General features: G+C 43.2%; 1 protein-coding gene and 1 long non-coding RNA gene across 3 annotated transcripts in view; one reads left to right on the top strand and one right to left on the bottom strand.

Annotated features, from left to right (window-relative positions):
- Positions 1 to 24,427, top strand: part of TLN2 (talin 2) — a 436,539-nt gene that overhangs the window by 137,022 nt on the left and 275,090 nt on the right. The window lies entirely within an intron of this gene.
- On the bottom strand, positions 9,846 to 16,027 carry LOC122239456. Of its 2 annotated transcripts, none has more exons than XR_006218589.1 (4): positions 15,949 to 16,027; positions 15,139 to 15,287; positions 10,674 to 10,804; positions 9,846 to 10,348 (listed from the first exon to the last, which is right to left on the bottom strand). It is a non-coding gene; the product is annotated as an uncharacterized LOC122239456 (long non-coding RNA). The 2 variants fall into 2 exon arrangements; XR_006218588.1 differs by having other exon boundaries at positions 9,846 to 10,247.

Here is a 24,427-nt window from a genome sequence, read left to right as displayed (position 1 = left end):
CTATGTTGGGGACTGTAGTTATCATTGTATCTAATGTAGACATGGTCTCTGCTGTTAAGGGGCTTATTGACGAGTGGGAGGGACAGGCATTAATTAAATGGTGTAAGATGGAACGTCTGATACATGCCTGGCCCTTGGCAAATAGTTTTCACTCAACGATTAATTACACACATGCATGATTTTATGCTGTGTTCAGTACTCCTGTGGGGAGCCTTGAGAGGGAGGATTGCAAGGAATGAGAAGAGAACTCAGGATGGGGTCTTGGGAATGTCCACGTGCAAAGCCTGGGGATGGTGTGAAGGGCGTTGTGGGCTTTTTGAGTGTCTACCCTATGGGAAGCTGATGTCCTTCCAGCCCTAACATTCCCAGATTTAATGAGGAGTCCTATCTGGCTCCTTTATGCTCTTTCTCTCTAAAAAAAGAAAATAATGAGGAAAGTTACCTGTAGTGATCTTGGTAGTTGTTAGAATTTGTTACTCCCTACCTGAACCTGTTCTTCTTAATGTTAAATACTCCAGGATGTAAATTCCTTAAAAATGTTCACTGAAGACTGGATAAAGAAGGTGTGGTATATATGGATACAATGGAGTATCATTTACCCGCAAGAAGGAAATCCTGCTCTTTGTACCAACATGGATGGACCTTGAGGGCATTATGCTAAGTGAGATAAGTCCAGACAAATACTATCCAATCTCACTTATGTTCAGAATCTATTAAAGCTCAACTCCTAGAAACAGAATAGAATGGTGGTTGCCAGGTGTTGGAACATGGAAGAAATGGGGAGATGTTGGTCAAAGGGTACAAACATTCAGTTATAAGAGGAATGAGTTTGGAGCATTTAATGTACAGCATGGTGATGAGAGTTAACACTGTGTTACAATGAAGTTTCAAAAAAATATGTTCCTTGTTTTTCTAGGCCTTCTAAAAATATGAAAATGTTCTAGAAAGTGGAAAGCTCTGCCCTGTACCAGGTGTGTATTGGGTGGTCCCAGCCCAGCTTGGTGGCTCTTCACTAGTCCCCATTCTGTCCTGGAGCTCACAGCACCTCTTTTCTGAACTCACAGTGCTGGTGCTTTCTGGGACATCTCTGTGTCTAGCATCTTTTCATGAATCTTGACAAATACTCTAAGCAATGAGAACCAGGAAGGAAGACCTCCGGTTTACCATGTATTCCTAGAACAGCTTCTCCCCACAAACACCCAGAAGGAAACCCTGCACAGCATAGACACAAAGGGTCATGTTTTCCTGAAAAGGACAAACCTCTGTTCCATAGCCATGCAACTCTTCCAGGCTCTGATCTGCTTTGGGACATATGTCATTTCTTTGAGCATCCATTCCTAAGTTAACCTTCTACCCTCTGATCATCAATTTTTTTGGGAGAAGCGCCTTTATAAAGGAAGTTTGAGTATAGTTACCAAAACAAACAAACAAAATCTCCGTGGAGATTTAGAGGTGGTCTCAGGGAGCAGCTCACTGGATGTTAGGGCTTTTCTTTTATTGGCTGATGTGTATAGGAAAGTTGCGGGGTGAGGGACAGTATAATACACTTCTTTGCTCTTTCTTCCACATTGTTGAAATAATGATTAAGATACTGGGGGAGTCCGCATTCTTCTGTACAGGAGGAAAGAGGGAAAGAGTGGGGGGAAAGGCAGATAAATAGGGCTGGAAACATCTCTAGTGAGGCAACCTCTTTGTAACCCCATATTTGCATAGTATGCCGTGTGTGTGTGTGTGTGTGTGTGTGTGTGTGTGTGTGTGTGTGTGTAGATGTGTTCTTGCTTGACTTTGCTGGCAGACTTCCAGGCATAGCAGAGGCTGCAAATATTTTTGGCAAATTGGCACATCCTTTTTTTGTGCTCAAGCAACTCAGGAACAGTTGTGCCCTGTTGCCAGACAGAGGCCTTCATGAAATCCACGTTGCCTTGTGCACAGGGGAAAGAGAATCATCCAAGAGGCCGCATGCAACCTAACCTGCTTGGGTATATTAACAGTGCCCTGTTGTGACTAGGCACTCTTACTTGTTTAAGACATAATCAGAATGTCAACTGTAAGCTAAGGGTGTTTGTGTCCTAGATGGATCTTGTAGTTCTTTCAGCGTGCTTTGAAAAGAACACCCTGGGAGGACATGGCTATCCCGGTGAATCCCAGGTCTTGGGATTTTGTTTCCTTTCTGTATGTGCTGATTCTGTCAAATAGTAGAGCCAGCCAGGCAGGACATCGGGTGGGGCTGGAACATTCTGGAAAACTGGAAACTTGATGAAGGGGGAACAGCTGTTGCTTCTTCTGGGGGAAGAGCAAGTCCTGTGATATGAGGTGTGGCTGGTTGACTGGCGGACAATGTAAGGAGGCAGGTAGGGACTGACTTCAGTCCTCATGGACTCTGAAGGGAGTTCTTTTCTGACCTGTTGGTGACCAAGAGAAGCAGTTGCTGCAAACCCCCTGGCTTCATGGAAATAGATTCTTGCTGGGGACTTATCCTTCAAGACAAAACCACACAGTTGAGGTGAGGCATGGCTGATCTACCTCTGTGTTGGATTCATGGAATGGGTTTCAAAATGTGGATAGATTTTTGGGGCAGTTGATTTGGTGTTCCCTTGATAGAATAGCACCTATTTTAGTTCGACCCTCTGCTTTTGTCATATTAATTTTGGTTCTTTCATTTCTTGCCCCACAGATGTGAGTGAGCCGGGGAGAGGTTTTATAAAAGAGAAGCAGAGAGGAAGGTGAAGTTTGGACTGTTCTGTCATGAGATAGTCTTTCTTTTTTCCTTTTTTTTTTTAAAAGTTTATCTTGCGAAAAAGAGACAGAGATAGAGACAGAGAACAAGTGGCAGAGGGGCAGAGGGAGATGGGGAGAGAGGATCTGAAGCAGTCTCTGTGGTGACGGCAGAGAGCTGAATGCGGGGCTCAGACTCACGAACTGCAAGATCATGACTTGAGCCAAAGTCAGACACTTGACTGACTGAGCTACCCAGGCATCCCAGGAGACCATCTTTCTGACGTCACTTTGTCCTAAGGTTTGCTCTTTCTGTCCAGGTGCCAGGACAGGATAGAGGGCCCCTTAGCACCCAGAGCCAGTGAGAGTCTGAGCCATTGATGGCTTGTGAAGCCATTTTGGTACCATGGACAATGTGGATGGAGGAGTGAAAACAGACTGGTCATTCCACAGGGTCAAGGCAAAGTCCCTAAGAGCAGGGGATGCTTTGGGCACCATCTCTCATAACCACGTGAGTAATGATAAAGTGCAATTTTTAGAGCATTTACAGACCTGAGCATCTAGAACTAAATGCCTTGTGGTAATGTGATAGGCAGAGATTGTGAGAGGAACTATGCTTCAGTCCATAGACTTTTGATCTCTTATGTCATAGTTCCTTTACCAGTCCCTGCAGACTAACTAGAGTCCTCAGAATCTAGTTAGGGCTTAGGAAGAGGACAGCTGTTACTCAGGGAAGAGAGAGGATGAAGAAACAGTATTGAAATGGTGGCTCTGGCCATTTGTCACAGAAACTATTGGTCATTGAGGGGACCATTACCTGTTAATTAACTCTCAATCATTATAGATAAGTGTATCTTTAAGGTATGGCTTTACAGATCATTTATAGTGGTTTAAATTTCGTCAGGTAGCCCTTCCATTTCTATAACCTGTTGAAAACATGTTGAGGTGCTATTAAAAATAACTCCCAAGTGGGACCTCAAAATCCATGTGCAGGTAGATCTGTCACTCCACACATAGAAGGGTTGGACCTTGAGTGGGCCAGGGTAATAACCCTTCTCTGGCTATATCGACATCTTTGTTGCTTGTGTGGGTGTGCACACACCTGCACACACACACCAATGCCAAAACCACACTTAATTGACCTTTTCCCATATTCCTGTTGTCATCCTCAATGAGAATGGTATTTGGCCTTGACAACGTTTCTCAGTTTATTCATTATCTCCTAATCATTTTTATAATGGTGATAAGTCTTAATGTGTTTATTTCATGCCCCTCATTTAAATCTTACTGACCTATCCCCAGGCCCTCTAAAGGGATCTGGGGTTACAACTGTGAAAGTGGACATAAAAATCTTGGAGAGGTGATCACAGCCTGTTGTTGTTTGGATGCCTGGGGCTGTGCCTACATGTTTCTCAATCTATTCTGGTCTTTCCCTACCATGATTTTATACATAGGTTTGAAAGGTATGAGACTATACTTTTTATTTATTTAAAAAAAAATTTTTTTTTAACGTTTATTTATTTTTGAGACCGAGAGCATGAACGGGGGAGGTCACAGAGAGAGGGAGACACAGAATCTGAAACAGGCTTCAGGCTCTGAGCTGTCAGCACAGAGCCCCATGCGGGGCTCGAGCCCATGGACCGTGAGATCATGACCTGAGCCGAAGTCGGACGCTTAACTGACCAAGCCACCCAGGCGCCCCGAGACTATACTTTTTAGAACCCAGAGTTAGTCTGCATCTTCTGTGGAAGGTCTTCAGTGATCTGTCGATGGGAAGGCAGCCTGATAAATTTCTGATCTTCATTCAGCTGTTACTGCCACTCTGGTTGTGAAATGTGACAGGACCATGGCCAACTGTGTAATGTTGAAATATGTTCCATCTGAAATTCCTTTCTATCCTCTACATTGCTATGTGAATTAAGAGGTTATGACTTGCAGTGATCAGGAGGCTTAAATCACATTTTGAATTTGCCTAAAGAGGATTTATTGGTTTTCTCCTAATCACAAGACATTGGGCAAGGGGGCCACTTACAAGGGGTTGCAAGGGTAGAGAGAGCTTACATTTTAGTGCAAGACTGTGTTTGTGAAAGGGTACTTAAAAGTATAAGGTAGAACGTGGATGACAACTAGTAAGGGTGATGTGCTCTAGGTGGCAGTGCAGAAGTGACCAGGAAACTGGGGTCCTGGATGTCTGCCCTCTGAGAGCATAGGATTCCAACCTGAGTCAAGAAGAACAGACAGGATAAGAATAACCGAGAACAAGGGAAGAAACTTTTAGGGTAAGGCCACACATGAGTGTGGAGGTGGGAATGGGTGAGGATGTTTGGGACTGTGTACAGAGTCTTGGAATGGTGGATTTATGTGTTAAGAGAAAAGTGAAAGATCAGGTTGAATGATAGGAGTGGACATGTATCCTGCTACTTGGGCCAGTAGAAAACCCAATTTAGCTTAACCCGTTGAGATAACATATTGGCTTAGAAACAGAGAAAAGGCTCTCTTTTCAGGTTGCAGGCATGCTTCTCCAAGGTCTGCTTTTCTCTCCCTAGATGTCTTCATATTGATAAGATGGCTGCCAGCAGCAACCGAGGCTACATGCTTTTCTGTTTACATGTGTAATAATCAAAGGACCTGAGCTTTGCTCTCGCTGGTCCAGTCTTAACCATCATGGCTGGCAGGGGAATGCCATGTGCTTAGGCCTGGGTTTCTGCATGTCCCACAATTGAAAAAGAGATGAGGTTGTACTGATGGGTTTATGCCAGTAAGGGTCAACCTCTGGAGCAGTTTGGGGCCCATGACTCCAAAGTCCTGTGGCTGCGGTATAGTGATTTCCCAAAGGAAAATCTATAAAACTAGAAAGGTCAGAGGACAGGTTGACAATGAAAAAAAATGTCAATTCCATCTTTAAATTGGGGCAGCTCTGATTTGTAGGGTAAATGATCTTGAGTTGAATCTAGACTTTATAGGCAGATCCTCTTGGCCTGATGACAACATTTGTCTTGGCTTTTGATGAGAAGAATGTTTAATTATCATCTGCTCATGCCCAGAAGAACTTATCTGGTGACCAGTCTTCCTTCTTGCCCCATCATCTCTTTTTGCTCCTCACAAGGGGTGTGCATGCTCACCGAGCTGGCTTGTTTGAGACTGTACAGAGTGCCAAACTCCAGTGTCTCTGCAGGACTACCTCTCTTTCTGTAGGGCTCCCTGAGAGAGATACCCCGCTCACTTAAGATTGTTCTGTTGGAAGTTATCCAGTTGAATCTATCTGTTCACGTTAACACTAATCACAAATTGGGTAGAATTGCTGAAGTTTGCTAGTGCCATTCAGAGGCAGGCCACCCATCCATCCATCCATCCATTTATTCAATAAATGGGTATACTTGTGATGTGCCAGGAGCTATGCTGGCCACTAGGGATGAACCCGGGTATAGCGCACAGTCCCTACCCTTGAGCTCCCAGTCTGGTTGGGGAAGCCAGGAAATCCACAGTTCTACTTTTATGTGGTACATGTCCTATGCAGTACGCTATGGAAGTTTAGAGAAACAGTATGTCTCTCAACTGGAGGATTAAGCTTAAGGAGGATGCTTAAAACCGGTTTAGACGTTAAGGTTAGGCAATTAATAGGTGCTTAGAACAGAGGGAATTGTGATAAATAAAAGCTACAAGGGTGGTATTGTCAGAAAGCCATGGGTGTTCCTCTGTGGCTGGAGCTGGAATCCCCCCTACCCCCCATGTTAGTTAAATTCTAGTTAGTTAACATACAGTGTAATACTGGTTTCAGGAGTAGAATTGAGTGTGATTTATCATTTACAAAACCCAGTGCTTGTCCTAACAACTGGCTGGGGCTATAATTCTTGAAACAAACAAACAAAAACAAAAAACAAAAAAAAAAAAACCAAAAAACAACAACAACAACCCAAAAAACCCAGGAGGTGGAATGGAAATGCAGACTCCCAATTCTTCCATCCAAGATTCTAATCTGCAGGTCAGGAGAGTGGTCTGGGAATACCATTTTCAGCTCCAGCTCCTTGGGTGGTTCTGATCCTGGTGGTCTGAAGAGTACTGGTTTAGAGGGCTTTGTGCAGGCGCAGGGCCACAAACGTAGGCTGGAAAGGGGGGAGAGCAGGAGCCGGAGTGGCCAGAAGGGTTGCAGAAGGGTGGAGGAGAATTTTTGGATCTGTGTGTTCCGTAGGATCCTGGAGGAAGTTGAAGGCCTTTGGCAGCAGAGGATATTTAGAGCAGGAAATAATACCTTAGGCTTATTTATGCACAATTGAGCTAAAACATCTTTGCAGAATTAAAGACTGGTGAAGGAATCACTTGGCTCTAAACTCATGCTGCTGAGAATTCAGGTTCCAAGCTTAAAGTGCAGTTCTTGGTCTGCTAGCCTGTCTCCCAGTTGGGAATTACTTACCCTTATTATGTTAGCACAGTGATTTTGTAATGCTCTTGAGTAACCTTGGAGGCCACTCTACAAATTACTTGATTTATTATTTAAAAACAGGATTGATTCAAGACTGAATAAATGTGTAATATTGAATCCACGTGGGGGAGGCAGTGAGGGAGGTGTGCAGCATTTATCCAGTTAAGGGTGTTTGCAGACCATATATGTTGGGTGGGTCTCTTTTTCATAGAATCATTAAGACTTAGACACTTAAAAAATTTTTTTTAATATTTATTTTCGAGAGAGAGAAAGAAAGACTGCGAGTAGGGGAGGGGCAGAGACAGAGGGACACAGGATCTGAAGCAGGCTCCAGGCTTTGAGCTGTCAACACACAGCCCGACGAGGGGCTCGAACTCAGGAATGAAAAAACTGCGAGATCATGACCGGAGCTGAAGTTGGACACCTAACCGACTGGGCCACCCAGGGGCCCCCAGACTTAGTAAGACATTTTAATTGTCTTCCTCAAACAAGGTAACTCTCAAACCCTCACCGGTTTCTGGCTTAGCCTTGGGCAGTTGGCTATACATGGCTTTTTACTTGTTCTTAAAACAGAAAATAGATTTCAGACTGGCTCTCTGTTGTACATTATTGTTGGAGTTAACCCAGTTACCATTCCAAGCTCCGTGGGAATGACTGTAGAAGTCCCACTTCTCAGTGTAACTTAGAACTGCTTTGCATCTCCATTGGGGTTTGATAAGATTTCATTAGTTAAATTGGAACATCAAGGGCCCCCAAAAATAAAGTATGAGCTGTTCCATCTATTTATGTTAGGCATGAAAGTGTACATTGATAGAAGGTGCAGGAAGTTACATGTAAAAATCTGTATATGGACAGTAGTCCTCCCAGGACTTCTCACTACTGGCAGTATTGACATTTTGGACTAGATCATTCTTTGGGATCATTCATTTTGGCAGCGTCCCTGGCCTCTACCCACTAGACCCAATTGTGACAGTCAGCATTTGTCTGCAGATATTGCTAAATTGCCCCTGGAAGCAAAATCACCCCTGGTTAAGAACCACTGAATTAACAGACAAAAAGGTTTTTCTGGATATCTCTTTTCTCTGCTACCCATCTATTTTTTGAGAATTTTGTCGTAACTTTTAAAAAGCCATATAGTTGACGATAATTACAGGCAGATCCCATATTTGCGGGTTTGCCTACTTGCTAAACTTGATTGGCAAACCGAAAGTCATGACTGTAGGCACTTTGACGGTCAGTCTTGGACACCCACGTGTGCAGAGAGGCAAAAAGTTGGAGTCACCTCCTGCATCTGTTCCCGGCTGAGGTCAAACAAGGTGATGCTTTTTTCAGCTCTCTGACTGTAAACAAGTGTCCTTTTCAGGGCCGATTGAGTGCCACATTTTTCAGATTTTTGTGTTTTTTTTTTATTGGTGATTTTGATTTTGAAATGCCCCCCAAGTGTAGTGTAGTGTTGTCTAGTGCTCCTAAGTGCAATACGGCTGTTCCATGCTTTATAGAGAAAATACATGTGTTAGATGAGCTTCCTTCAGGTGGGAGTTACAGTGGTCTTGGCTGTGAGTTCAGTATTAATGATAAATCTAGAGGTCTTTAAAAAGAAACACAGATAGGGGCGCCTGGGTGGCGCAGTCGGTTAAGCGTCCGACTTCAGCCAGGTCACGATCTCGCAGTCCGTGAGTTCGAGCCCCGCGTCAGGCTCTGGGCTGATGGCTCGGAGCCTGGAGCCTGTTTCCGATTTTGTGTCTCCCTCTCTCTCTGACCCTCCCCCGTTCATGCTCTGTCTCTCTCTGTCCCAAAAATAAATAAAAAAACATTGAAAAAAAAATTAAAAAAAAAAAAAAAAAAGAAACACAGATAAAACCAGGCCATGGTTTGATCAGTTGATGAAAATGTGGTGACCGGAGGCTCCCAGGAATCTAAAGGCCCGTATTTTGCCTGGGAGGAATGGTCCAGTATTGGCCAGTTCAGGGTTAGTGGTGACTTTGTAAGAATGTAACTACTGCACCTAATGGGAATCAACTGTACTGTTGTTTAGCTACATTTCCAGAGCCTGCCTTTTAAAGATGTAATACGGTAAAGGTATTAAGCTGGATTGCTATTCTTGTAAAAAATGACATAGCCACATTATGGAAAACTTACAGAATAAATAATTGGTGAGTCAATGGATATAAATATTTTGAAAGCTCTTGCACACCTCGTGGAAAAAGGTTGTACTGATTTATGGTGCCACAAGCCATTGACTTTTCCATTGGATGTCCTTGTCGTTGCATCTTTGCCAGCGTTTTGCATCTGTCTTATTTTTAAAATGACAAGATTGTTAAAAAAAAAAAACAAAAACAAACTTCCTATAGATCCTTTAAAAATAGGATGTAACAGTCTCATTATTACCTTTTCCCACTTTTTCCTCAAGAATGGTAAGAATTTGGAATAGGTCCTTTCAAGCCTTTGAGAAAATGCACATAAAAATAAGTGATTTTTATACCCATAATTTAATATGGGAGGGACTAGGTATTTGCTCACTGCATGCCCTTTGTATTATGCTTTGGTGACTTCATATAATTGAGGTGCAAAAGTGCTGCCTCGTTATTGACAATATACTTGAGTTTCCAGGAAAAACCATATAAATGATGCTTCTGTTTAATAGCTATTGTTTAATTCTGGTGCTAGGTGATTATTAGCTTGTGATAAAGACCTTTGAATGTAATTTTGATTTTTGCCAGTCACCTAAGTGATAGAAACCACATAGATTCTGTCATGCAATTTTATTTTTTTCTCACGTGGCTTGCCTGAGGATTTCAAAGAATTCAATTTCCCGATAGAAAAGTAGTTAGTAAATGGATGCAAACGGGTAAACATTATCCAGAATCAGTCAAGATGCTTAATATAAATTGCTACAACAGATGTTCCTGGAATGATGACAATTGAGGAACACATTCGTGATAAAGTGAATCTGGAAGCCTTGCCCTCACCATGGCTGGAGAAGAGAGGACATGTGAGGGATGGCTGTTCATCATTTGTGTGTCCTGCACACAGGGACCCGTTGGAGTGACCACAAGTCCTGTAGGTGAGATTCCCTCGATGTAGGGTGAGGAAGTGAGATCTTCTGTGCCAGCTGTTGATAATAGATATTTGATTGCATTTTCAAACCCTACTTATATTGGAAAGCCATAGTTTTCACTTAGGATGGGTTAGAGAGAGAGAGTAAAAATGCTCCTAGAAAAGAAAGAGTAAAACATTAGTAGCTCTGACTGATGGAAAAACTCAGGAAAATTGCAGACCTTTGAAATGCGAGGCGTATTCTGTTTCCAGGATGCTGGACCAAGAGAAAAGGTACAGCTTTAGGGTTATCTGTTAATTACTCAGAAAAAGGTAAAATGAGCAGTAGGACTGTACTAAGGCCAGGAAAGACTGTTTTCTGGAAAGAATGGAAAAGGTGTGGATTATGCCTGAATGTCAATTTCTTAACCTAAGAGTGAGACAGGCTTAGAAGATTAAGGTCCATAGGGATTCTGTTTTCCGGTAAGGGAGTGTCACTTACATGATAATTTTGCATCTCGATCCTGAATTCCACACTCCAGCAAGACCACAATGGGTCTTCTTGAAAGTGTTGAGGCAACTTCAGGGTTTGGCAGAGATGGGGATTTTTTTTAAACTCTGAAGAAGCCTTAGCTGTGAAAAAGTGACGGAATTTAAAATGCTGTCCCATTTAACCACACACACACACACACACACACACACACACACACACACACACACACAGAGGGAGAGGGAGAGGGAGAACACCTTTCCCATAGATTAGGAATTATGAGGTCTCTTCTTTGTGAGATTCTTAGTTTACCCTTAGGATAATATTTTTTGTTGACAATTGCAGGCATTCAGATAATCATCAAAAACCTAGGGGCACACCCCTTTGAACTGCATAGTTTCTCTTTCAGAACATCTATGGGAGGGCACCAAAGAGAAGGTTTCAAGTAAAATATTTCAGATAATTATCCACATTCCTTTCACTTTTATTCCTGAAAAATAGCAAGCAAACTTTATTTTTAATGTGAATATTTATGAAAGAACTTAGTGAAAGTATTCCTTTAAGTTAACCTTTATTGGGGTAAAGTTGTATAAAAAAGATGTCATTAACAATATTTGAAATAACTTGTTAAGGCAAATTTAAATAATAGAAAGCTTTAGAGTAAAAAAGTAATTGACTAAGTTAATTGATTTCCTAACTCAAAAAATCCTTTGTAATAGTGTCTTTTTGTTCCCTGTCTTTGTGTTTTTATAGTGGAGGAGGTTTAACTATTGTGTTGCTACATCTGTGAACTTTTGTCTTCTTGGCTTTGTAAATACAAACTCTATTCTTCATATTTTCTAGTTGAATAGGTTGCTTTTTCTTTTTTTTCCTCTATTCTTTATATATATATAATATATATACATATATTTTATGTATATATATATCTACATATATTTTATGTATATATATATCTACATATATTTTATGTATATATATAATATATCTACATATATTTTATGTATATATATAAATATATATTTTTATTATATATATATTTTATATCTTTTTTTAATTTTTTATTTTTATTATTTTATTTTATTTATTATTTATTATTATTTATTTTTATATTAATAATATAATTATATATTATATTATATATAATTATATATATTTATATATAATTAATAAATTAATAATAATAATAATTATTAATTATTTTATTATTATATTTATATATATTATATATTTATATATTATATATTATATATTTATATATTATATATATTATATATTTATATATTATATATATTATATACTTATATATTATATATTTATATATTATATATATTATATATTTATATATTATATATATTATATATTTATATATTATATATATTATATATTTATATATTATATATATTATATATTTATATATTATATATATTATATATTTATATATTATATATATTATATATTTATATTATATATAATATAAAATCTCTTATCTACCTGGCATTTTGTGTGTTTCCTAGTGGTAAATCTATAACTTAGTTTTTGTTTTTGTGGATATTTACTTTTGTGGGTATTGACTTTTCCTATTACAATGTATCTAATAGTTGGCTCTTTCAGTGCTGATTTAAAATACAATCTAATAGTGTGCTCTTCAGTACTTCTTTGTAAATGACAAATTCATTGTATCCTAAATACCTATATATTTGGTTACTATGCTCTCTATCCTGTCAAATGATCTATTGCTGACACCATGCCATTTTAGTTACTGTACTTTTACAGTATATTTAGCCTTGTTAGGTAGGATAGGTTTCTCTTCATTGTACTTTTTTTGAAAAAGCATTTGTAGTCATGCTGAAGCTTTCTCTATTCCAGTTCAACTTTAGAATCTGCTTTATAAATTCTACAGCACATCCTGTTGCAATGTGGGTTGCATTGTGTTGACCTTATGAGCTGATGGAAGGAGAATTACCATCTTACAATATTGGGTCTTCTCATCTGGGAAATGGTGTTTCTGTTATTTGTGTTGTCTTATGTGTTCTTCAGTAAAACTTAAAACAAGACTGATTTAGCATATTTATGGATAGTTTTATTTGTAGGTACTTACTTTTTTTTCCTCTACTCTCTACTTATTATTTCTTCTTGACAAAAGTGGAATTTTTTTTTAAGATTTTATTTTTACGTGATCTCTATACCTAATGTGGGTCTTGAACTCACAACCCCAAGATCAAGAGTCACATGCTCTTATGACTGAGCCTGCCAGGCACCCCTGGAATTTTTTTTTTTTTCAGACATTTTTTAAGAAGCTCCTCTTTCTAATCATCTCTAATCCACTTACATTTTAGGCAAATAGACATTTCATTTGTTGCAGGGGAGAGGAGGACAATTGACTGCCTTTTCCTAATGTTTTATTTCTCTGGTTAGAGGATGAAATAAAATGTTAAACAGTAATCACACGCATCCTTGTCACCAGCCGAATTTTAATGGGACTTAAAATTCACCATTTATTTGCTCATTTCCATATATTTCTGATTTTCTTTTCCATGTAAGAAACTATTTGCTATGTATAAGAAAGGATCAAATTAAGTATCATCACGGGGTGGGGGGATGTTTATGTCACTGGTTGCCTCCCAAAGGACTTGGCAGTGATGTGGGATATGTCACACACAGAGAAAAGAGTTCATGTTTCATTAAGGTGGTTCTATTCGGTTTTTCCTTAAAGAAGTCACTGATGTATAGGAGAATGTTGAGACATCAGAGGACTTCCTAGACCACAGAACCTCTCCAAGAATCTTAGGAGCACCCTTCGGGCTAGACTGATTTAAATGAACCTGTTTGCCCGATTTTTCTGAAGGAGACTGTGGGTGGAATACTGCAGTCTAGCCAGTGGCAGTAACCCAGGCTAGGGTGGAGTCTTGGGCTCTGGAAGTCATGTTTTCCTTAAGCACATGGAGTCGAGTTCTAGAGATGTGTGCTGATAATACACTGGTAGGGTTGACATTCAGAAAACCCTTACCTAGCAGTCAGATGCAAAGGGGCTTTTGGGACTGCAGGGGGCAGGGCATTGAGAGATGTAAAGAACCAGATGTAAAAGAGGAGAATAGCATTCAAGACTTGAGATGTTCTGGCACTTTCTTGTGGTTGGAGGGGCGGGGCAGGGGCGGTCCATATCTGTGTTGCCAGAGGTTGGCTGGCGGAGTTAAAGCCACAGGCTCCTAATGTAAGCTCAAGCCCTTTCTTGTTAGTAGATTCTACCTGTAAACACACCTTCATTAGGTGAATTTTTAATCACCATGTGTGCCTGAAAGCCGTAAGTCCTGAATACATTTAAAGGAAGGGTTTTCCAGCTGTGATCGCTGGAGCTCTGTGTATTCTTCCCAAGCTCCTGTGAGACCCTGGGACTCCCATTCCCCGCCCCCCCCCCCACTCCGATTTCAACCAGAGCAGCTCTGCTTTCATGAATGGACATTGCTTATCAGGCTGCTGAGTAAAATAACATTAGAAGACAACACTTTACTGCTTTAAAAAAAAAAAATTCAAAGCCATCATTGTAATTCATTTTAGTAGTTAAAATCATGTTTGTGTCCTAAAACTGATCTTGCCTATGTAACAATCGGCATTTTATGTTCCAACTGCATTTCTCAAGGAAAATTTCCTTGCATACACAATTTAGAAATGATTTCTTTTTACATAGACTTTCTAGTGGTTAGGGTGTTGAGGCATGTAATGGGGCCGGTTGCGTGCCTGTCCTAATTCCTCTGATAACGGTAAGCTTCTTAGGGACTTGCTTGTGTTGTATTTTTGTTTTCCATCTCCTCCACTCTGGCCCCACCCCCACCCCTGAACACCTATCACACAGGTTCAGGATGTACTTGCTGATTCCATGCAGACTGATGTGGATGGCTGTCCCCCTCCTCATGAGCCAGGGGAAGCTCAGAGGCAGGACTTTTCCCACAGCCTGACTTGGCTCTTGCCTTACAGAGTTCAGGCGAGTTAAGAGAGCTCTAAGTAGCCTCCTCTGGGGATTGCTGCATTTGCCTAGGATCACCAAGAATCGAGGCAGGCTCTCTTGCCAACAGAGCCTCTCCCAGTTGTGCGTGGGCTCAGTGTAAGTAACTGAGGCCAGCGGATGTGGACCAAGCCCAGAGGAGTTGTGGTAATGAAGCCTGGCTTCACAGAGGAATTATTAATGTTGTCCTCACTGTTGACCTAGACCCTTCCTACACCTCATGGGCAAATAGCAGTCTCTTCTCCTCTAAGGGGCTCTCTCTGGCCAATCTGGTCCAAAGGGAGGTTTGCTGTTGATTCTTTGGCCAGCCTGTGGATATTATATCATGAGCAGCCAGGCTGCCATATTTTCCTATTACCTGGTAAGGAAGATGATCTGCTTTACCAGCTCTGAGATAGTACTATTGTTACAGCCCCAGACATAGGTTGAGTGCTTATATTAGACAAGGATGTTGGGTTGTGATAGAAACCCACTCACCAGTTTGGTAAACAGGGAGGGTTCCTGCGTGTCTTGAAGATCTCCCAGGATGGAAAATTGAAGAGCCCTTGGACTCACGGGAATTGGACGGAGACCCTCCTGGTGCTCTCCTGGGCTCTCGTGTTCCTGGTTCTGCTCCTGGGGTATCCCTTATTTTTTTCATAGAGATTTTTTAAAAAAAGGTTTACTTTTGAGAGAGCACAAGCAGGGGAGGGGCAGTGAGAGAGGAGGACAGAGGATCTGAAGCAGGCTCTGTGCTGACACCAGAGAGTCCGATGACAGACACAAACCCACGAACCGCGAGATCATGACCTGAGCTGAAGTTGGATACTCCACCGACTGAGCCACCCAGGCACCCCTCTTGGGGTATCCTTTAGCCCCTTGGTACCCAAATGAATTGGCAAGGTCATGATTGTTGGTAACTTGGCTGTATCCCCCTATGGCTACCCAGCCCTGGTTTTTCTGACCTCCTAATTTTCCGACCTCTCAGCTAGAATTCCCCCAAATAGAGTGGCTCAGAGTTACTGGGGAGGATCTTAGTGGCCAAAATTGGCTCCTTTGAATTGAGGCCACAAGAGCATGAGGTCCCTGGCCTGACAAGGGAGTTGGTTCTATCAGGGTCAGGGCTCTAGCCCTGCCCTGACAACTTTGGTGGAGGGAGAGGAGAGGCAGGTCCCATGGTACCCAAGGCTGCCCCTTAAGGCTGCACAGACTTCTCCATTGCTCAGGCACTTGCTATAAATAAGTGGTGGATCCTTTTTCTCATTTCTAATGTCACTGCTTGGAAATGAAGTTTTCCTAGTAACCAACCTGTCTCTCTTTGTATGAATGAACCACTCTGGATTCTGTTTCCCAGCTGTTGGGACAATGACCCCTGCCCTACTCCTCGGCCTTCTTTGGGGTTGGATCCCAGGTAGATTGCATCACAAAAGCCAGAGAGCATCACAGCCTGGCCATTCCTGCCTGGAGGGGAGGGAGCCCCAGTGAGAGTGAGGAGAAACTTCCCCAGGAGCAGCCTTTTCAAAGATTCCAAGACTTGGAGGCCTCCTTCACCCTTTCCTGCTGAGTGGGCGGAGCTGCAGCCCAGACCTCAGGGCCTGGAGGACCCGGAGCTGCTGTGTGTACAACCCAGGGAGTGTCCTGCCCTCCTCCCCCTCCTGCTCCCCGCCGCGGGGGGTTCTTTCCAGAGAGTAAATAGTATTTGCTTTTCCATTTTGTACAAAATGTCCCTGCTTTCCCCTCTTCTACAGAGCCAGAAGTGAAAAAGAAATCTTCATTCAAAAATGAGAGCAGAGAAGAGCTCGCCAGCCTGATTCCCAGAACCATTTCTTACTGCGCCCCATGCTGCATCAGCCCCATGTGTTATTTTTGAGTGGCGGGAATAATAGGGCTTACACCTAATCAAGGAAAAGAATTCCAAACAAAAGCTTGGGTGGGGTTTCCTGGGCAGGAGTGCGATATTGTAATAAATGGGAAGCAGTTCAGCAGTCCAATCTCTGGTCTGATTACACAAATTATAGCAGGGGCCCTGTTTTCAAAGGAATTTAACACACCCCACGGAGGCCCCTCCTCAGCGGGTGTGTCCACATTTCCTCAATGCTCTCCTTAATAGTTAATGCTTTCACCAGAGGTGCCCAGAGCCTCCTGTGGAATAATTAGGATGCCCTCATTAGGGTCTCTGCCACGGGACCATTTTACAGGTGAGTTCGCCTTATGTTAAAGTCCTTTAGGGAGTCCTGTGGCTAAATTCTCCACTCTTCTCCCGCATTGCTGAACAAAAAGTACATACTGGGCTCTGACATTCCAGGAACAATTGCCAACATTTCCAGGCACTAATGAGCCAGGCACTTGATACGGGGTAGAGGAAAATGTTGGGATAAAAAGTCTTTTCTTGCAAAAGCAGGTACCATTTTGTGTCACTGTGTCTAGAGGTCTGCTGCTGTCCTCAGCCTTCAGACCATCACTCTTGACACATCTTCGGGAATAGTCCTGACCCCCTGGGCTCAGCCTTTGTGAACCTCTTGAGACTTCCCTCAAGTGTGAGGTTCCAGTTCCTTCAGGAACTCTGTGCTCCTTGTTCTCCCTGGTGGCCCTTCCCCCTTTTCTGTTGCTTCTCAATCTTCAGAACGAAACACTCTTTGCCTTGACAAAGCTCCCCTGACGTGTGCCTCCTGTCCTGAACCCCAGGCTGTTAGGTGCCCTCTCACCACCTTTAGACGAAGGCTTTACTGCTTCTCCTTTTTAACTTACAGCCTCCTAGAGGCTAAGGACTGTGTCTTACTCCTCCTCAAACTCTTGATACGTGGTGCCTGGTAGGTACACCTGGATGGTTAGAAGTTGTCTTCTCTGAAACTGATTATGTGTTCTAATTTCATTTTTATCTAGAGCCAGTATAGGCTCTGTGTCAGGTAACTATGTGGCCATTACAGGCTTGTCTGCTTAGCGTCTTAAACTGTTTTCCTCTAAACCGTTTGGGTTTGCTCTTACCCCGTGTGTCTTGCGTCCTGACCTGGTTAATGGTTAACTTCATGCTGGGAGCAGAGTAATTCTCCTGCAAGGCCAGGCTGGGATGGTGGCCTGACTCTGGGTCTAGGTTGTCGTTCTCCTTTTTGCCTTTGGGGTTCGTTATGGTCACAGCAGACGGTGACCTGCACTTGACGCAGGTGGTGGTCCCTGCCCCTGTGTGCCACCCTGACGGTACCCTCGTGCCCCTTCTCGGACGTGATGCCTGGTTAGCATGGTTCCTCTCGTGCGTTAGCCACGCTTCTTGTTGTCCATGCAGAGTCCGTTCCACCTGGCCTCCTGTGGGAAGCCTTCCGTGGTTCCTTCAGGGTGCCCCACCAGTGTCCTGACCACTGTCCCCCTGGTGGAACACTTTGGGTGGACACCCCCTTGTGCATCCCATTTTATTGCATTCATTTGTTTGTCGGTCACCCCTCGTGCATCATGGGGCGACTCGTTCTACAGCGGAGCCCTGCCCTTATGTGTGTCTCCATTTCCCAGTGCCTAGCTTAGTGCCACACGTGTGATTCCTACTTGGTGAGCCAGTCAGTGAGTCCCTGAGGGGCTTCTAATTAAAAACAGAACAAAGAGCGTGTGCCTCCTCAGTCGTGGTGGTTTCACTTTTAAAATGAGTGCACGTGTCCCAACATTGTCCAAGGCTGGGGCTAGAAACAGTGTGCATCCTATTTTACAGACGAGGAATGGAGACTAAGAGGCTCAGAAACTGTAGCCATAGGTCTTGTATGAGGCAAGACTTGTATGAGGACAGACTTGGTCCTTCAGGAGCCTTGTCTGGGGTTTTCCGTGTATAAGGTGAATCTCTGTAAACACGGTGAGAGGCGTATACTGGGAGGGCTCGGCCCAGGTTTCTGGTTTCCACGTGGGGTTGAGAGGCTGGTCTCACAGGTAACAAGAGGGACCCTCAGAATCTTCCCTGGGAAGGGCTGAGTTGCCCTTTTCCCGTGGGTGGTGGTCATGCTCATGTCAATCTAGAAACTACCAAGGTTATAGACAGGGATAAGGAAGTTCTGCAAACACTTTACCGTGTAAGCATTTACCACGTAAAACGTTTACCGTGCTCTTAGTTATGTCTTCACAACGTTAGCAACAGCAGCCATACCAGGTACACAGTGAACACTTACACCTGGGAGTTTATGTGTGTCGCCTCCCCTTCCCTCACAAGGACCTGAAGAGGTGGCTGTGGTCGTCATTCTCATTTTACAAATGAAAATGAGGCTTAAATATATGAAGTAACGCACAACTCCCCAGGCAGAAAACAGCAGGGCTATCTGACTGCAAAGCCCAGGACTTGGCAATGCTCTGCTGGGGACCAAAAGCGAGTTGGCCTGTCCTCTGCATTGGGTTGTAAACTTCTTGTGGGTAGGAAATACAGGTTGCTGTTCTTTGAAAGCTGGCCAATACCGCGGCACATAGCAGACGTTCCACTGCTTGCAGATTTGAGCTACGAGGCGGTTTTAGTGTGGACTGATTCATTATGTGAGATAACCCTAGACCCACACAAATGGAACATTGAAATGGGCTACCTGGGAAAACCAGGGTAATTGAAATAAGTTCAAGTTCATTCAGATTAACACGTGGCACTGTAAGGAATTTAAGGGTCCAACTGCTGCCAGACAGTGCCCCACCCCCCAAGCCATCCATCAGAAGCACTTAATTAAGAAGTGGTATGTTAATTGTTGCTCTTAAATATCCATTAGCATAGATCCCCTAAAAACTCTCTATTGGGCAATAATGTCAACTTTGTGTCACAGATCGTATTTCAAAAAGCTCTTTTAGGCACATCATCTGTCACCTAGCGCAATTTATTATGTAAGTGCTCTTATGTTTTCAAATGTTGCCTAGGATTCTCTAAATTAGGTAACTTTCCATTCTAAACTAATGAAATCTTTGGTATACCAAATGAATGTTGTTAATGCTTCTCCAATTGTCTGTGAACTTTGTTCGCCCAGGCCAGTCAGGGGAAAGTTCATGCCCTGAGTGTGAACTGGGACATTACGCAGCACGCAGACCTGTGGGGTTTCAGCACTCAGTGACAGCTGCTCTGGAATTGCTGTCACCGTCTAACAAGTACACACGCACACGTTAGCGGATCCCATATGTACCTCTACTCCTTAGGGCTATGTGCACAGGCAACAAAGGGAGATCTAGGAGCATCTCTGAGAACAGAGATGTATCAATGGGAGGCATGCATTATCTTACACGCCATGACAAAATTAACGTGCTCAGGGAAAACCACCCAGAAGTAGAATTTGTAAGAAAACCTGTAAGGTGCGAAATCCAGGAGGGGTTCCAAGACGGCACGTAGAAGGGGAGCATGCCCCAGTGCATGTAGAAGCATTGAGGGGGTTGGAGTGGAGGGTGGAAGGCAGTTGCTGGGAACAGGAAGGAATTAAGTGTGGCCGGAAGGGCAAGTGCATGGGTGATGGGGAAGTACCCATGGAAGCTGAAGGAAGTAAGTGCATGTTTGTGAAGGGCCTTATGTTAATCACTCTGGAGAACTCAGCAGCCATGGAAGTAGTATTTTTAATGTGAAGTTCATTTATTCTCAACTCTGTGATGCATATTCATTATTAAAAAAAAAAAACATGAAAAAGGTAAAACGTAAAAGAGAAAGAAAAGCCCTTAGCCCCACCACTCAAGAATGTATTTTGACTAACTTCCTGTCCTGTTTTCCCTGATGGGATTGGTTGGTTTGTTTATTCCTTGGGTTGATGTAATTGTGATCATGCTAGAAGTTTTTGTTTGCTCTACTCATTATGGAGTAAGAAGTTTCTCAAGTTCTCTTAAGCAGCATTTTTCTGGCCATAATAACCAGTCGAGAAAATAAAACACCATTAACTTATCACCTTTTTTGGATCATTAAGTTGTTTCCAAGTTCCTCCTAGCATAAAGAATGAATATTTAGCATCTTGATCTATGAAAGCATTTTTGCATCTAAGAGTATTCTGTGAAGACCGGTCTCTGCCACTGATTATTGGTTCAAGAGACTTGGCATTTTAAAGATGTTTGAGACACGTTATTCAAAAGAAGCCCCTTAAAGGTAGCACCTGCAGACAAGGTGGTAAACCTTTGTGTACCAGAGATTCAGTGGGACTGTGGGTGGGGAGGGGGAGGATTTGGACGGAGAAGAAAGAGGTAGGAGTCAGAGTGGTTAGCAGATAATACCTCCCCTGGGGTGATAGTTTTTCTGACAAAGGGTGGCAAGACCTTGCTTGAATGCTGCTGGCCTTTATAGGGGATCATCAAGTCTGAGAAGAGTCTGAGCTGGTTTGTAGCTGCAGATGACATGTTTGGTTTAAGACCTCTGGAACTCCCTCTTCTTTTGTCCCCTATGTTTCTTAGATGTAACTGCTCAAATGTCACTGTTGTCTGTTGAATTGAGGTCTTCGAGCGACGGCAGGGGCACTTTTATACACCTAGTTAGCGTCTAACTCCTTAAGGTATAGGGGCCAAGGGAAAGGGGGCCGGGCAGTGACTGAGGCTGGGGTGACGTACAGGGCTTTTGCTATAGCGGGGCTGAAGCAGGGCAGGCCTGGTAGGGCTGGGTGGTGGTAGGCGGTGTGTTGGAGGGGAAGAGCAGACCTGATGGCCTGTAGGGAAGCAGAGTAGTATGTGGGCACAGGGTTGAAGACACAGGCCCCAAAGGTGGCTCTTGGTTGTGGTACTGGCTTTTCCACTGACTGGCCACGTAACCTGGGGCAAACTACCCAAGCCACAGTTATGCCTCAGTTTCCTCAGGAGCCATACCAATCAGGGCATGCCTCCTCTTAGGTGCTACCCTAAGCAAGTGTTTTTAGGCCCATCCGTCTAAGAGGTGGCAATTTAAAGAAAAGGCAGAGAATGATGAAATAAAAACTCCGACAAAGCGGTTACTTCTTAACATTTTTGAAAGTATAGAATGTGTGGCCCATGGGAAACCCTCAGTACACGTAACAAAAGTGGTTGACTGACAGAGAGCCCACAGGGTGTTGGGGTTGTTCTGAGAGACCCTTGGGGAAGAGTTGTTGCTTTGGGTGATGTTTCGCCCTAGGACAGACAACACTCTCTACACCCTACCCCAGAGCTAGTTCTCTGGAAAAGATCCTTGGCCTTAAAGGCTGAACACCTGTCCCCAGCTCTCTTCCTCAGCAATTCAGGGATGTGGGAAGGAGCCCCTGGAGGGGTGTCTTTGACCTGGCCATTTTGAGATACTGGGGTGGGACTGTTGACTTCACAAGTTACCACAATCTGGGTAGCTTATGTGTGTGGGGGGTACTTTTTCCTTTACCCTTGTGAGTTGTTACCCGATACTGCCTATAATAAAAGATGAAAAAGAGAAAAACAGAAGTTTTAACCTGTATACCTTGTGTATACATGGGAGTTACACGTGGGGTAAAAATGAGTAACCCCTAAGAGGTAGCTTAGAATTCAGGCTTAAGCATATTAATAGGGAAAACGGAGGGGGATGTAGGCCTCTTAGGAAAGACTAAATGATTTTTAGGGAAGATGAATGGGCCCTCTGAAGGATACATGGCATCCTGTGTTACAGTTTGGTTGTGGGGTTGACTTCTGGTCTCCTCTCCTGGATGAGTCATTCTTCCCTGGTTGATAAAACTCCTGGGGAGGGGATTTACACAATTGAATTTCTTTAGGATTTTTTTTTTTTTTTTTTTGGTAGATAAGGGAAGGTGACCGAAAACCTCTCCTTGAATTTACTGTTTTGCACTTGCCTACAGCTCGAGTGTACCAGAGCAGCATAATTTGGGGTGGCGTATTTTGCTACATTTTATTCACAACAGCAGAAGCTTAATTTCCCATTGCTCCAGGGATCAGAAGTGCAAAGCCGGGGCATTGTCAGAGCCATGCTCTCTCCAAAGGCTCTAGTGGAGAATCATTCCTGACCTCTGCCAACTTCTTGTGGCCACCTCACTCCAAACATACACCTGTCTTCATATGGACGTACCTTCTCCTTGTCTTCTGGCTCTTAGTAGGGCACTTCTCTTTGGATTTAAGACCTTCTCGGGTAATCCAGGATGATCTCTTCTAGGTATCTTCAATATCAGAATGTAAATCTGCAACCTTTCCCAAGTCTGGTCACGTTCACAGGTTTCAGGGATTAAGACATGACCGTATCTTTTTTGGGGGCCGCTATTCAACCCCTATAGGCTAGAGGTTGGGTCTGTGTCCTGTTGGGGGGGACCACAGGGTCTGCTGTAACACTGCCCTCTGTACCTCAGTGTCATTGACACTTGGGGCTGGGCATCTCTGGCCTGACCTTTCTACGGGTCTATTGTCTCAGCTCCTTTTGAGAAGAAGCCAGGAGATGAGAAAGTTTCCTCCAGAGGCAGAAACATTAGCCCAGGCATTTGGAAACCAGGATTGCGAGAACATATTAGGATTGCCAGCTCAGACACACTGTGGTGCCCAGACTCTCTTGAATGGGTAGCATCTGGAGTTACTATGTGAGGTTGGTAGAGTCTCCAGTCAGAAATCCTTGGGTCTTATGTAAGCAGGTGAACTTGGTGATGGTTTTTATAGCTGCAGCTGAATTTTTGTGGTAAAGGGAAAGGGCTGTGAAATGGCTCTTGGCATGTGAGAAGTCTGGTAATTGTGAGCGTTAAGTGCAGCTGAATTTCTGATACCAGAATTCCTTATATAAACATACCACTTATGTAAATACAAACAGTAGAATTCAAATGAGAAGCTATTACTGGTCATTGTGGAGGTCAGTCATGGCTTATATTTCAGAGTTAACAATCAAGCTAAAGATACTCCCTCTTAGCTTTAAAGCTACAGTTGATAGAATAATAATAACATGTGAATTGGTTTTCCTTTCTGCTTTCTTCAGGTCAAAGTACTGTTAAATTCTTTTTTTTTTTTTTTTTTAATTTTTATTTTTGAAGGAGAGACAGAGGGGCAGTGGGGGAGGGACAGAGAGAGAAGGAGACACAGAATCAGAAGCGGGCTCCAGGCTCTGACCACTTCAGTGGTCAGCACAGAGCCTGACACGGGGCTTGAACCCACGAACCCCAAGATGATGACCTGAGCCAAAGTCGGACGCTTAACCGAGCCATCTAGGTGCCCTTGTTTGTATATTTTTTGAGAGAGACAGAGTGTGAACTGGGGAGGGGCAGAGAGAGAGGGAGACACAGAATCCGAAGCAGGCTCCGGGCTCTGAGCCGTCAGCATAAGTGACTGAGACACCCGGGCGCCCTAAGTACTGCTAAGTTCTTTGGTGATACTTGTTCTCTTTCTTCCGTCTTCCCAGTCTTCCTTCTTCCTGTGGACTCCCCATTCTCTTTCCTCTTCTCAAGACTCCAGGGCTAGTGAAAATGTTAACAGGATTGCCCTGTCGATGGGAAGTTGTTTCCAAAGTGATTTCAAAGTGGTTAGGTGGTTTTTACAGATTGGTCTTCTTGGACCACACTCCCCCTTTGCCTCTCCTGGGGAAGGGTGCCAGACTGTTCCTTGGCTCTTTTCCAAGTGTGTCAACAGCCAGTTGGTTTCTAGTTCACCAAGAGCAGAATAATCTTGGGTAAACATGGCCGTTGGAAAAAAGCAAATATTGGTCTTGGCAGTTGTAGTCTCTCATGTGTTTGGCCCCTTGTGTTAGCAGACAAAAGAGAGTTAAACTGGAGAATAGGGTATCAGATATCACATCTGGTTAAAGAATATTGGTAGAAATATTTAAAGGACTTCTAAAAGACCGTGTCAATTCTTTTTCTCTCCTTGTCTCTTTGTGTCTTTTTCTTTGTCCCCTACCCTCCCTCTCTGAAAAAGTTTGAAT

Source organism: Panthera tigris, chromosome B3, assembly GCF_018350195.1.
Source record: "Panthera tigris isolate Pti1 chromosome B3, P.tigris_Pti1_mat1.1, whole genome shotgun sequence".
In the NCBI taxonomy this organism is placed as follows: Eukaryota; Metazoa; Chordata; class Mammalia; order Carnivora; family Felidae; genus Panthera; species Panthera tigris.
This window is presented reverse-complemented; position numbering and strand designations above follow the sequence as displayed.